This window comes from Triticum dicoccoides, chromosome 7A, assembly GCF_002162155.2.
Source record: "Triticum dicoccoides isolate Atlit2015 ecotype Zavitan chromosome 7A, WEW_v2.0, whole genome shotgun sequence".
Classification (NCBI taxonomy): Eukaryota; Viridiplantae; Streptophyta; class Magnoliopsida; order Poales; family Poaceae; genus Triticum; species Triticum dicoccoides.
The window spans coordinates 424395666-424409726 of record NC_041392.1 but is presented as its reverse complement, the minus strand read 5'-3'; positions in this window follow the sequence as shown (position 1 = coordinate 424409726).

The following is a 14061-nucleotide window of genomic DNA, read 5'->3' as shown; positions in this document are numbered from 1 at the left end:
CGGTAAAAAGCTGCTCAAACTCTTTGTACTCCTTCTGTTGCTTTTTACATCGCACATTGTGAAAGTACATACTTTTTTCGATAAGATTGGTCAAAGTAGAGATACTTTGACTGCAGACAAAACTTGTATGCATACTAGAAAGGAACGGAGGGAGTACATGTGAAACTGCTGCAAACGAGGTGATCACCATGGGAATAATGCTAGTACGTATTCTTTTACATGTTCATCCAATGCCAGTAATACAAGAATTCGAACTAATCGAAATAAATTCATTCATGCACGGTCAGATTTCATATAAACATGTCGGATTTCATTACATTTCATACATTCTTCAACTAAAAAGTGGTGCGCTGGAGGTAAAATTAATTAACCAAAGCTACCCACCTGCATCTGGGCTCAAGTTCTCTTGCAAATGACTATATCTCATGAGCTTGCTCAACCATGGAGCACTCTTCAATCATCCTGTAATCATAGAATTTCTCCATGATGTATAGCTCAGTGCCAGCAACCGGAGGGTAGCAGCGGTGGTCTTACTTGGACCCGAGCGGCGGCGACCTACCGTGTTCTACTCTTCCTCATTTTATGTGTGGCATGACCTTGTTGGCAGTGGGGCGGGGCCTTGGCAGAGCCGGCGATGTCCTCTGTCTCGTTGCCGGTGGGCGGTGCCTCGGCGGAGCGGGGGAAATCCCCTCCCTCGTTGTTGGCAGGGTGGGGCCTCGGCGGAGCCGGCGGTGTCCTCTACCTCGTTGTTGGCGCTGCAGGGCCTCGGCGGAGTAGGGCCTCGTCGACGCCAGCAGAGCGGGGACTCGTTGTAGACGGCATTGTCCTCTGCCTCGTCCTCGGTCTCGCCAAATAGCGCCTTGCCCGCTTCATCGCCCTCTTTGTAGGCGGCCGCAACCTCCACCACCCGCATGCGATACGGCTAGCGCTCGAGGCGGCCCTCGCGGGCACAGCAGTACGAGTCGAGCAGCGCCTCCTGCGCCGCCCGCTTCGCGGCGATCTGCTCCTCCGCCTGCAGGTGCTCCTGGAGGAGATGGTGGTTGTAAGCAATGTCGTCCTGCGCCTCCCGGAACTGCTCCTCAAGCTTCGCCTCACCGTGTCCATATATTGGGCACGGGCCTCGCCGATGGTCATGGTGCAATGCACCGGCGAGGATGGCGCGGTGGAGGGGGTTGGCGCCGGATCATCGACTACCATGTTCTCCATTGGGACGTCGTCGTCCTCCGGCTGCCTGCCGGCCAGCTAGTCGGCAGCAATGGCTGCCATCTCCTTGTGGTAAGTCGTCCACCCGTCCCGAAGAGTGCTGGAGCATGAGGAAGACATGGTGGGCAGTAGTGGTGTGGATAGGAGAAAGGGAACTAATGCGGATGACTATGGCTATGGTCGGCGCAGCAGTTTATATAGCAATGGTTGGCGGCGGAGGGACAGACGTGTGGCGCTAGAGTAGCCGCCTCGGCAACCGCATATCATTACTGTGGGCGGCAGAAGGACGGATGGATGACACTTGTGTCATTTGAAGGCGGAGCAATCGCCTGGACCGGGAAGCAGGGCGGGCGGTGCTAACCGTTTCGGGTGGAGGCGGTCTGGGTGGGCCAGGGCAGTGAGACTCGTGCTTGGCAGCGGGTCGGTCCAGCAGCCGAACATGCTGGCTCGCCAGCTAGCTCGCCGACCTAAGCGATGACAATCAGACGATGGACGTAGCTTTCGACCAGGAGCCGGCTCCACTGTCCAAGCCGGTTCATGCCGTGTTCACCATAGAGCAGGTGCGGCCGCACTTCGACGCCCTAATGGCGGAATAGCTACCAACACGGGAGGACCTGTGCTGCAACCTCTGTCTCCTCAATGACCACCAGTGAACAAGCGAAAGACAGTGCCGTCGCGGACATGTGGCTCTATGATCCTGGCTTCCCGAATGAGTAGCGGGCGCTGTATGAGACCATCCGTAGGGCCCGCGAGGCCATCTCCATCGTCGTTTGAGTTATTGTGCTCGCTGTGGCGCCGCCGTCTCGTGTTGTCAACATGGTCAATGGACATGAGGATGAGGAGATGACTTTACTTGGAGAGGATGACAGTGGGGACCCACCAGGGCCATAGCCGCACGTACGCAAGTGCCTCCTTATTAGTATATAAAACTAAATTTTTTTTGCTTCCTCCTGGTTTCCTGACATCATGGTCCCACACCATTGTCAACCTTTGTAGTCAATAAACAAGAGAATAGCACAAGAAGCGGCCGACAGCTGGGACCAAGCAGCTCAAGCAGTATTTGTGTTTTTGAGGTGTGAGCACTGCAGAGTTTTTCTTGAGCGATGTTTCGTCTGGATATTAATTTTTATCCTCTGAACAACAATGAAAACATCGTTGCAGGCATTAACTAGGAGGGCTGTGGCCTGTCTAGCCTAGGCCAGATATCCAGCCCAGATATTAATTTTTTTCAAACTGAAAATGGCTAGCCTAGCTATACATTTTTTAGGAATACCCAGGCAAAGTAAAGTTGTTATTCTCTGCCCCGCTGGTTTGCAAATCTTTCCTAGGAGGGATGCATTAGGCTTAACAAGAAAATGGGCTTTAAGAAATAATAAATGGGATGTAATTATAAAAACTGGGCAGTAACTATTAAAAATGCACCAAACACGTAATTACTTTATAAAATATTATTTTTGGATATTGAAAATTTTAATTTCATTAATTGTTGCGAGCGCAATGTTTCGTTGGATTTTTACATACTATAAATTTATATTGAAATTGTATTTAATCTGACTAGAAATTTCGGGATAAAAATATTTCGGATCCCATCAAAATGTGGGAAATTTTATTGAAATCTGTTTTGAACGGTTGGTTGAAATGGGATGTACTTTTAACAAACTGTAAATGGGTTGTAGTAAATTCCATTATAATTCAAAAATTGGCTGCACATTCTTACAAATCTGAAATGGGCTATAAGTTCTCTACACACACTTCTGGCCTTACTAAGTTGACGCGTCCCCTAAAAAAAGAGTTGACGCGTATGCAAGGCTTTGTCAACTTATAGTCAACACATGGTTCTAGGAGCAGTGGTCGTTGGATGTCCATCCAACGGATGTCGTGCTTCTTCTTCAATCTCGGATATTCTACCTTCACCTGCCCAAAGCAGGGCCGTTCGTGCCGCCTGCTCCTGCCTCCCGTGGCCGGCTGTGCTGCCGCGGAGGCCTCACCGCCCCCTACTACTCCCACCGCTGGCCAGGCCATCCCTCCACTCATCCACACCCCCTGTTATTCTGCGGCGAAAGCAGCCTCACACCGCAGCCGAACCAGTGAACCCTCGTACTCCTCTCCGGGTGGGTATCCACTGCCGCGTCTAACCGGGCTCCCCGTCGTCCCCTTCCTAGGCCTCGCCGTTGTCCACCGCCGTGGTGCTCTCGGCGCGGCGTGGTCAATCTGGTCAGCGACCGACTTCCATCGGAAGAGTACTGTATGTGGAGAGGCCGACAGCTGGGTCCACAGCAGCCGCAAGGAACTGCCTCCTTATTACGCGCAAAATAATTATTCCTCCACCTGACAGCGGGACCCACCGGACGGGCCACCGTATTTTGTGAAAAAAACGTTTCCCCCCTGACTGCTGGGACCCACCAGCTACATCTTCGCACGCAAGGAAGTGCATCCGGGCAAAAAAACGATTTGCCCCCTGACTGCTTTGACCCACCAGCTACATCTTCGCACGCAAGGAAGTGCCTGACAGTGGGGACCCACCTGGTCGAAGTGTACGTAGCGTTGTCATTCTGGTCGCGAACGTGTATGTACATACTAGTCCATGTAGAGGCGCGCATGTGTCGTAGTAGAGGCGTGCACGTAGCATGTACATGTACGTACAGTAGCCAGTGTGCAAGAAAGAAAATACGGCCACGTACGTACATACGGGCATGGTTTCGAACGCCTAATTGTGCATACGTACGGCCAGGGCTCATGTACATGGCTGGGTCAGAACGGAGAAACAACGTCATCATCGTGTTCATGGGGAGCCAACCGGCTGGGTCGGAATGGAACGTGTCTTCGTGTTCATCAGGAGGGCTTGGACGGAACAGCCGATGGAAACGAGGCCTGGCATACCACACAACGGAGGAAACGACCTTGTGTTCGACTGCCCACGTTCGAAACGGGATCATGTTCATCAGGAGGGGTCTGGCGTACCACAAAATAGAGGAAACGGACCTCCTACGGTCGAAACGGGGTCCTGTTGATCGGGAGGGGTGTGGCGTACCGCAACACGGAGGAAACAGACTTGTGTTGGAGCTCTACGATCGAAACAGGGGTCCTCTTCATTGGGAGGGGTGTGGCGTACCGCAAAACGGGACTCCACCGGATACTGTTCATCTCCACCGTCGACCCCCTCTAGCCTCCACGGGCTACTGTTCATCCACCGTCGACCTCCTCCAGCCTCCACCTGCGACTGTTCATCCACGGGCTCCTGTTCATCTAGCCTCCACCGCGCGCTACTCCATCGGCTACTGTTCAACCAGCCCTCTCCAAAGTGCCTCCTGATCAGCCACCCCTCCACGGGCTACTTTTCATTCAGCCCTCCATCGTCTACTATTCATCCAGCCCTCCATGGGGTCGTCCTGTTCATCCAGCCCTCCACGGGGTCCTATTCATCCAGCCCCAACTGGCTCGATCGATCGGGGTCCTGTTCATCCAAAGGCAACACCACGGGGTCCTATTCATCCACCCCCACCGGGAACAATTCATCCAAACCCCCTAGCAATGCTCACTGTTGATCCAGAGGCAGCATCGATCGGCTTCAATTAGCAGCAGTAGCGAAGGAATCGCTTGATCGAGTTCAGTTAAGAGCCATCGATCGATCGCCCGGGTTCAGTAACGTGTAGCCTGCAGTGCAATCGCTCGGTTTCAGTAGGCGAACGCCTCGCTCGGGTTCAGTTAGAGCCCAACGCCTCGCACAAAGACGCGTGCATGTACGAGAGAAACATGCATCGCTCGGCCCCGACCACCCACCGTAACCGGGAACACCCCGATATTTTCCCAGCCCTCGCTTCTACCACGGTTTTTTCCGTCAAGAACGGCCAAAGAATGTCATGCAGCTGCGTCTCCGGCCTGTCCAGGACGAAAAGCCCATTTTCTATCATGATTTTTTGTCATAGAAGTAGGAGCCCACCACATCTATGATGATATCGGGTTTTGTCACAATTATCGTCATACAAGTGTCATAAGTATGAAAGAAAAAAAATTGTTCGGCCCAAAATGTCACGGATGTGTCTTTTTTTGTAGTGTATGCGGCAAAGGACGCCTATGCAGCGTACGAGATATGGAACCGCGTCACCATCACCCAGGACGGGCTTCGCTGTGCAAAGCTGGAGAAGGAGGAGCCCACCAAGAAGCGCGCCAGGAGCAGCTGGGGATGGGGAGATGCTAGCTGGTGAAGAAGAAAATGGTGTTGGCCAAGAGCCAACAATGCTAGTGTCGTTTTGGAATTATCATCAATTTTGCTTTATCTTGTTTGCTTATGTATCATTAGTTTGCTTGTGATCATTTGTTTTTGCTGAACTTAGTTTGCTTGTCCTGCAGAATCACTTGTAATGATGAACTTTGATTATGTTAGATTGCTTTCTGTTGAACTTAGTTTGCTGGTGATGAACTTGTCGTATAGAATTCTTGTGATAATTTCTTTTCTATTATTTTCTTATGTATAATTAGATTCGAGCAGTGCACAAAACGAAAATAAGATGCAGTGTGCAAATAGGACGCATGTAGTGCAAAATGTGTACAAATGCAGTACAGACTCTGTCAAATGAAGTTTACACATACCCAACAAAGAAGTGCATGCCACTACATTTGAAAAAAGAATAGATAAGAGCAAAAACATGAAGAAAAAAATGAGAACTGTACATGTAGTACGAAATGCGTGCACATGCAGTACGGATCCTTGATCAATCCAGTGCACGGATGATTTACCAAGAAGTGCACGCCCCTACATTCAAAAAAAGAATACATAAGAGCAAAAACACGAAAACAAAATGAGAACTGTACATGTAATACGGAATGCGTGCACATGCAGTACAGAACCCTGATCAATGCAGTGCACAGATGATTTACTAAGCAGTGCGCGCCCCTACATTGGAAAAAATACACGAGAGAAATGATTAAAAAAATTGACCACCCAGGTGCAACCGGCCCCAGCCAGTCTCGTAGTAGATCTACGCCCACAGGAGGCAAGTCGTTCTGAGCCACGATGCATGGGGCCAGGCACACATGGGCCCATAGGTCAGAGTGCATAGAGTAGAGAGCGCCGTGTATAAGGGACCAAATAAGTAACCAGAGGAGTTCGATACGGCTGCCTCGCCAGTGCTTATAAACAGGTCGGCCGTGCCTTCCGCGGGTGAGGTGGGACTAAACATTAAGCCGCACACACAATGCATAGGGAACCATCCGTGCTCACAGGCCAACTTGGGCCCAATGCGTCTTCACTCCCCGAACACAGGCCCAACAGACAAAAGACAAGCCACTGAAAATTAAAAAAAATCCCACATGCCAGTCCACAAACACAGTCTCAACCACGCGTCCTGTAGTTCGTTGTCATATGACAATGCAGTTTGCTATTTTCAACTAAGCAGTCTTGTTCCTTCTCAAATGCATTCGCGTACAATGAATCAGAACCAATCCACCACCTAAGACCAACCACAACATTTATTACTTTCGTTGCTCAATTGGTTGCATAAAACCGTATCCATTCGTGCTCCAGACTAACACAACTCCTCCCCCCATTCCTCTTTTGTAGACAAAATACAGTTCTCTTTTGTAGATGATGAAGTGCACAACGATAACCAATGTAGTTCCATTAACATGCAGGATACATATAAACATGACAAATGCCTGTTCGGACAGAAAGTGGTGGTTAAAAAATTTACTGATCAAAAATAAAATAAAACCACGTTCGCATACAACCACCCAATCCGAGCGGTTCCATCGCCACAAGCCCACGATCATAGATGTAACACCAACCCACGATCTGCACAACCGCATCGTCAGCGCGATCGTGCAGTTCATCCGATTCGGCCATCCCACCCCATGCCCTCCCCTTAAATTGACCACCCAGGTGCAATCGGCCCTAGCCAGTTTTGTAGTAGATCTACGCCCACAGGAGGCGAGTCGTTCTGAGCCATGATGCATGGGACTGGGCACACATGGGCCCATAGGTCAGAGAGCATAGAGCAGAGAAGGTTGCCTCGCCAAACACAGGCGCCCAAATAAGTAACCAGAGGAGTTCGATACGGCTGCCTCGCCAGCACTTATAAACAGGTTGGCCGTGCCTTCTGCGGGTGAGGTGGGACTAAACATTAGGCCGCACACACAAGGCACCGGGAACCAGCCGTGCTCACAGGCTGACTTGGGCCCAATGCGTCTTCACTCCCCGAACACAGGCCCAACAGACAAAATAGAGGCCACTGAAAATTAAAAAAAAATCCCACATACCACTCCCCAAACACAGGCTCAACCACGCATTCCGCAGTTCGTCATCTGATGACAATGCAGTTCACTATTTTCAACTAAGTAGTCCTGTTGCTTCTCAAATGCATTCACGTACACTGAATGAGAACAAATCCACCACCTAACACCAACCACAACATTTATTACTTCCGTTGCTCAATTGGTTGCATAAAAATGTATCCATTCGTGCTCCAGACTAACACAACTCCTCCCGCGTTCCTCTTTTGTAGACAAAATGTAGTTCTTTTTGTAGATGATGAAATGCACAACGATAACCAATGCAGTTCCATTAACACACATGATACATATAAACGTGACAAATGCCCGTTCGGACAGAAAGTGGTGGTTAAAAAAATTTACTGATCAAAAATAAAATAAAACTACGTTCGCATACAACCACCCAATCCGAGCGGTTCCATCGCCACAAGCCCACGATCACAGAAGCAACACCAACCCACGATCTTCATAACCGCATCGTCAGCGAGATCGTGCAGTTCATCCGATGCGGCCATCCCACTAGGCGCCCTCCCCTTAAATTCAGACCCCTGGCAAAGGCCTTCTCATCCACAACAACACAAGTATCCATTGCGCTGCCACCAAATCGCTCCATCAAAGCGATCTCCACAAAAAACACCAAGCCCCACTACCGGCAATGGCGTTCACCGACGAGTACAAGGGCGTGGAGGCCCACGGCAACACCAAGTTGCACGTCATCCACACCAATGGGAAGCAGATGGCGATCTCCCTCGCGCAGTACGAGTGCCACCTCAGCCTCCAGCGCCACAAGATCGTTGGCATTGATCTCGAGTTCAACAACAAGCCTGAAGCGACGCAAAAACCCGCCCTCTGCCAACTCTCCATCGGCAAGACTCAGCCGATGCTGCTCTTCCAACTGAGCGCCGCTGAAAGGTGCACCATCTTCGACAACTTCCTCGCCGACCCCAAGTACGCCTTTGCAGGCTTCTCCATCGATGGCGACAAAACTAGGCTAGAGCGCGTCAATCTGGAGGTCGACAACTTCGTCGACATCCAAAAGGAGTGGAGGGTGCCCAAGGCAACCAAGGAGTTGGACTCCCTCAGAGACGTCTCCGGCATGCTCATCGATGACTACTACAACAACATGAAGAAGAAGATCACCGACGATGAACACAAGCGCTGGGCCACCCTGCCTCTGTCCATGAGGCACATGGAGTACGCGGCAAAGGATGCCTACGCAGCGTACGAGATATGGAACCACATCGCCCTCACCGAGAACGGGCTTCGCCGTGCAAAGCTAGAGAAGGAGGAGCCCCCCATGAAGCGCCCCAGGAGCAGCTGGGGTTGGGGAGACGCTAACTGGTGAAGAAGAACATGGTGTCGTCCAAGATCCAACAATGCTAGCGTCATTTTAGAATTATCATAAAATTTTCTTTATGTTGTTTGCTCATGTATCGTTAGTTTGCTTGTGATCATTTGCTTTTGCTGAACTTAGTTTGCTTGTCATGGAGAATCGCTTGTAATGATGAACTTTGATTATGTTAGATTGCTTTCTGTTGAACTTAGTTTGCTGATGATGGACTTGTTGTACATAATTCTTGTGATAATTTGTTTTCTGTTGTTTGCTTATGTATCATTAGTTTCAAGTAGTGCACAAAATGAAAATAAGATGCAGTGTGCAAACAAGACGCATGTAGTGCAAAATGTGTACAAATGCAGTACAGACTCTGTCAAATGAAGTTTACACATACCCAACAAAGCAGTGCACGCCCCCACATTTGAAAAAAGAATACATAAGAGCAAAAACACAAAAACAAAATGAGAACTGTACATGTAGTACGGAATGTGTGCACATGCAGTACGGAACCTTGATCAATCCAGTGCACGGATGATTTACCAAGCAGTGCATGCCCCTACATTTGAAAAAAATACATAAGAGCAAAAACACGAAAACAAAATGAGAACTATACATGTAGTACGTAATGCGTGCACATGCAGTCCAGAACCCTGATCAATGCAGTGCATGGATGATTTACTAAGCTATGCGCGCCCCTACATTGGAAAAAATACACAAGAGAAAATATTAAAAATATTGACCACCCAGGTGCAATCGGCCCTCGCCAGTTTCGTAGTAGATCTACGCCCACAGGAGGAGAGTCGTTCTGATCCACGATGCATGGGGCTGGGCACACATGGGCCCATAGGTCAGAGAGCATAGAGTAGAGAGTGCTATGTATAAGCGCCCAAATAAGTAACCAGAGGAGTTCAATACGGCTGCCATGCCAGCGCTTATAAACAGGTTGGCCACGCCTTCTGCGGGTGAGGTGGGACTAAACATTAGGTCGCACACGCAACGCACCGGGAACCAGCCGTGCTCACAGGCTGACTTGGGCCCAATGCGTCTTCACTCCCCGAACACAGGCCTAACAGACAAAAGAGAGGCCACTGAAAATTAAAAAAAATCCCACATACCACTCCCCAAACATAGGGTCAACCACACATTCCGCAGTTCGTCATCTGATGACAATGCAGTTTGCTATTTTCAACTAAGCAGTCCTGTTGCTTCTCAAATGCATTCACATACACTGAATGAGAACAAATCCACCACCTAACACCTACCACAACATTTATTACTTCCGTTGCTCAATTGGTTGCATAAAAATGTATCTCCAGACTAACACAACTCCTCCCACGTTCCTCTTTTGTAGACAAAATGCAGTTCTTTTTGTAGACGATGAAGTGCACAACGATAACCAATGCAGTTCCTTTAACACACAGGATACATATAAACGTGACAAATGCCCGTTCGGACAGAAAGTGGTGGTTAAAAAAATTTACTGATCAAAAATAAAATAAAACTACGTTCGCATACAACCACCCAATCCGAGCGGTTCCATCGCCACAAGCCCACGATCATAGAAGCAACACCAACCCACGATCTTCACAACCGCATCGTCAGCGAGATCGTGCAGTTCATCCGATGCGTCCATCCCACCCCGCGCCCTCCCTTTAAATTCAGACCCCTGGCAAAGGCCTTCTCATCCACAACAACACAAGTATCCATTGCGCTGCCACCAAATCGCTCCATCACATCGATCTCCACAAAAAACACCAAGCCCCACTACCGGCGATGGCGTTCACCGACGAGTATAAGGGCGTGGAGGCCCACGGCAACACCAAGTTGCACGTCATCCACACCAACGACAAGAAGCAGATGGAAATCTCCCTCGCATAGTACGAGCGCCACCTCAGCCTCCAGCGCCACAAGATCGTGGGCATTGATCTCGAGTTCAACAACGAGCCTGAAGCGACGCAAAAACCCGCCCTCTGCAGACTCTCTATCGGCAAGACACAGCCGATGCTGCTCTTCCAACTGAGCGCCGCTGAAAGGTGCACCATCTTCGACAACTTCCTCGCCGACCCCAGGTACGCCTTTGCAGGCTTCTCCATCGATGGCGACAAAACTAGGCTAGAGCGCGTCAATCTGGAGGTCGCCAACTTCGTCGACATTCAGAAGGAGTGGAGGGTGCCCGAGGCAACCAATGAGTTGGACTCCCTCAGAGACGTCTCCGGCATGCTCATCGATGACTACTACAACAACATGAAGAAGAAGATCACCGACGACGAACACAAGCGCTGGGCCACCCTGCCTCTGTCCATGAGGCACATCGAGTACGCGACAAAGGATGCCTACGCAGCGTACGAGATATGGAACCGCATCGCCCTCACCGAGAACGGGCTTCGCCATGCAAAGCTGGAGAAGGAGGAGCCCCCCAAGAAGCGCCCCAGGAGTAGCTGGGGTTGGGGAGACGCTAACTGGTGAAGAAGAACATGGTGTCGTCCAAGATCCAACAATGCTAGCATCGTTTTAGAATTATCATAAAATTTTCTTTATGTTGTTTGCTTATGTATTGTTAGTTTGCTTGTGATCATTTGCTTTTGCTGAACTTAGTTTGCTTGTCATGGAGAATCGCTTGTAATGATGAACTTTGATTATGTTAGATTGCTTTCTGTTGAACTTAGTTTCCTGATGATGGACTTGTTGTACATAATTCTTGTGATAATTTGTTTTCTGTTGTTTGCTTATGTATCATTAGTTTCAAGTAGTGCACAAAATGAAAATAAGATGCAGTGTGCAAACAAGACGCATGTAGTGCAAAATGTGTACAAATGCAGTACAGACTCTGTCAAATGAAGTTTACACAGACCCAACAAAGCAGTGCACGCCCCTACATTTGAAAAAAGAATACATAAGAGCAAAAACACGGAAACCAAAATGAGAACTGTACATGTAGTACGGAATGTGTGCACATGCAGTACAGAACCTTGATCAATCCAGTGCACGGATGATTTACCAAGCAGTGCATGCCCCTACATTTGAAAAAAAAATACATAAGAGCAAAAACACGAAAACAAAATGAGAACTATACATGTAGTATGTAATGCGTGCACATGCAGTCCAGAACCCTGATCAATGCAGTGCATGGATGATTTACTAAGCTGTGCGCGCCCCTACATTTGAAAAAATACACGAGAGAAAATATTAAAAAATTGACCACCCAGGTGCAATCGGCCCTAGCCAGTTTCGTAGTAGATCTACGCCCACAAGAGGCGAGTCGTTCTGAGCCACAACGCATGGGGCTGGGCACACATGGGCCCATAGGTCAGAGAGCATAGAGCAGAGAGCGCTATGTATAAGCTCCCAAATAAGTAACCAGAGGAGTTCGATACGGCTGCCTCGCCAGCGCTTATAAACAGGTTGGCCGCGCCTTCTGCGGGTGAGGTGGGACTAAACATTAGGCCGCACACACAACGCACTGGTAACCAGCCGTGCTCACAGGCTAACTTGGGCCCAATGCGTCTTCACTCCCCGAACACAGGCCCAACAGACAAAAGAGAGGCCACTGAAAATAAAAAAAATACCACATACCACTCCCCAAACAAAGGCTCAACCACGCATTCCGGAGTTCGTCATCTGATGACAATGCAGTTCGCTATTTTCAACTAAGCAGTCGTGTTGCTTCTCAAATGCATTCACGTACACTGAATGAGAACAAATCCACCACCTAACACCAACCACAACATTTATTACTTCTGTTGCTCAATTGGTTGCATAAAAATGTATCCATTCGTGATCCAGACGAACACAACTCCTCCCACGTTCCTCTTTTGTAGACAAAATGCAGTTCTTTTTGTAGACGATGAAGTGCACAACGATAACCAATGCAGTTCCATTAACACACAGGATACATATAAACGTGACAAATGCCCGTTCGGACAGAAAGTGGTGGTTAAAAAAATTTACTGATCAAAAATAAAATAAAACTACATTCGCATACAACCACCCAATCTGAGCGGTTCCATCGCCACAAGCCCACGATCACAGAAGCAACAGCAACCCACGATCTTCACAACCACATCGTCAGCGAGATCGTGCAGTTCATCCGATGCGGCCATCCCACCCCGCACCCTCCCCTTAAATTCAGACCCCTGGCAAAGGCCTTCTCATCCACAACAACACAAGTATCCATTGCGCTGCCACCAAATCACTCCATCACATCGATCTCCACAAAAAACACCAAGCCCCACTACCGGCGATGGCGTTCACCGACGAGTACAAGGGCGTGGAGGCCCACGGCAACACCAAGTTGCACGTCATCCACACCAACGACAAGAAGCAGATGGCGATCTCCCTCACGCAGTATGAGCGCCACCTCAGCCTCCAGCACCACAAGATAATTGGTATTGATCTCGAGTTCAACAACGAGCCTGAAGCGACGCAAAAACCCGCCCTCTTCCAACTCTCCATCGACAATACTCAGCCGATGCTGCTCTTCCAACTGAGCGCCGCTGAAAGGTGCACCATCTTCGACAACTTCCTCGCCGATTGTGACGCCCCGTGACCGATGTGCCAGGTGCCATCCAGTTATTCGCTGTTGTTGCCTTGTCTTTGCTTGCGTGTCATGCTTTGCATATCATGTCATCATGTGCATTTCATTTGCATACGTGTTCGTCTCATGCATCCGAGCATTTTCCCCGTTGTCCGTTTTGCATTCCGGCGCTCCGTTCTCCTCTAGTGGTCTTTTTTGCCTTTCTTTCATGTGTGGGGATTAAACATTTCCGGATTGGACCGAGATTTGCCAACTGGCCTTGTTTTACTACCGGTAGACCGCCTGTCAAGTTTCGTACCATTTGGACTTCGTTTGATACTCCAACGGTTAACCGAGGGACCGAAAAGGCCTCGTGTGTGTTGCAGCCCAACACCCCTCAAATTTGGCCCAAAACCCACCTAAACCTGCTCGATCATCTAGAGCGTTCGATCACGATCGCGTGGCCGAAAACCGCACCTCATTTGGACTCTCCTAGCTCCCTCTACCTATATATATGTGGCTCTCCCCGAAAATTCCGCGCAGATCAAACCCTACCCTAACTTCCCTCCGCGCCGCCGGACATGTTCGTCTGCCGGCCACCTACCTCCGGCCAATGAGAGCGGGCCACGTCACCGCCGCCGCCACCTTCAGCCACTTAGCCGCCGCCACCTCATCCAGTGCCTGCGCCCTCTCTCCCCCCGCCGCCGCCGGCCCGCGGGGCCCGAGGCCGGCCCGCGCGGGC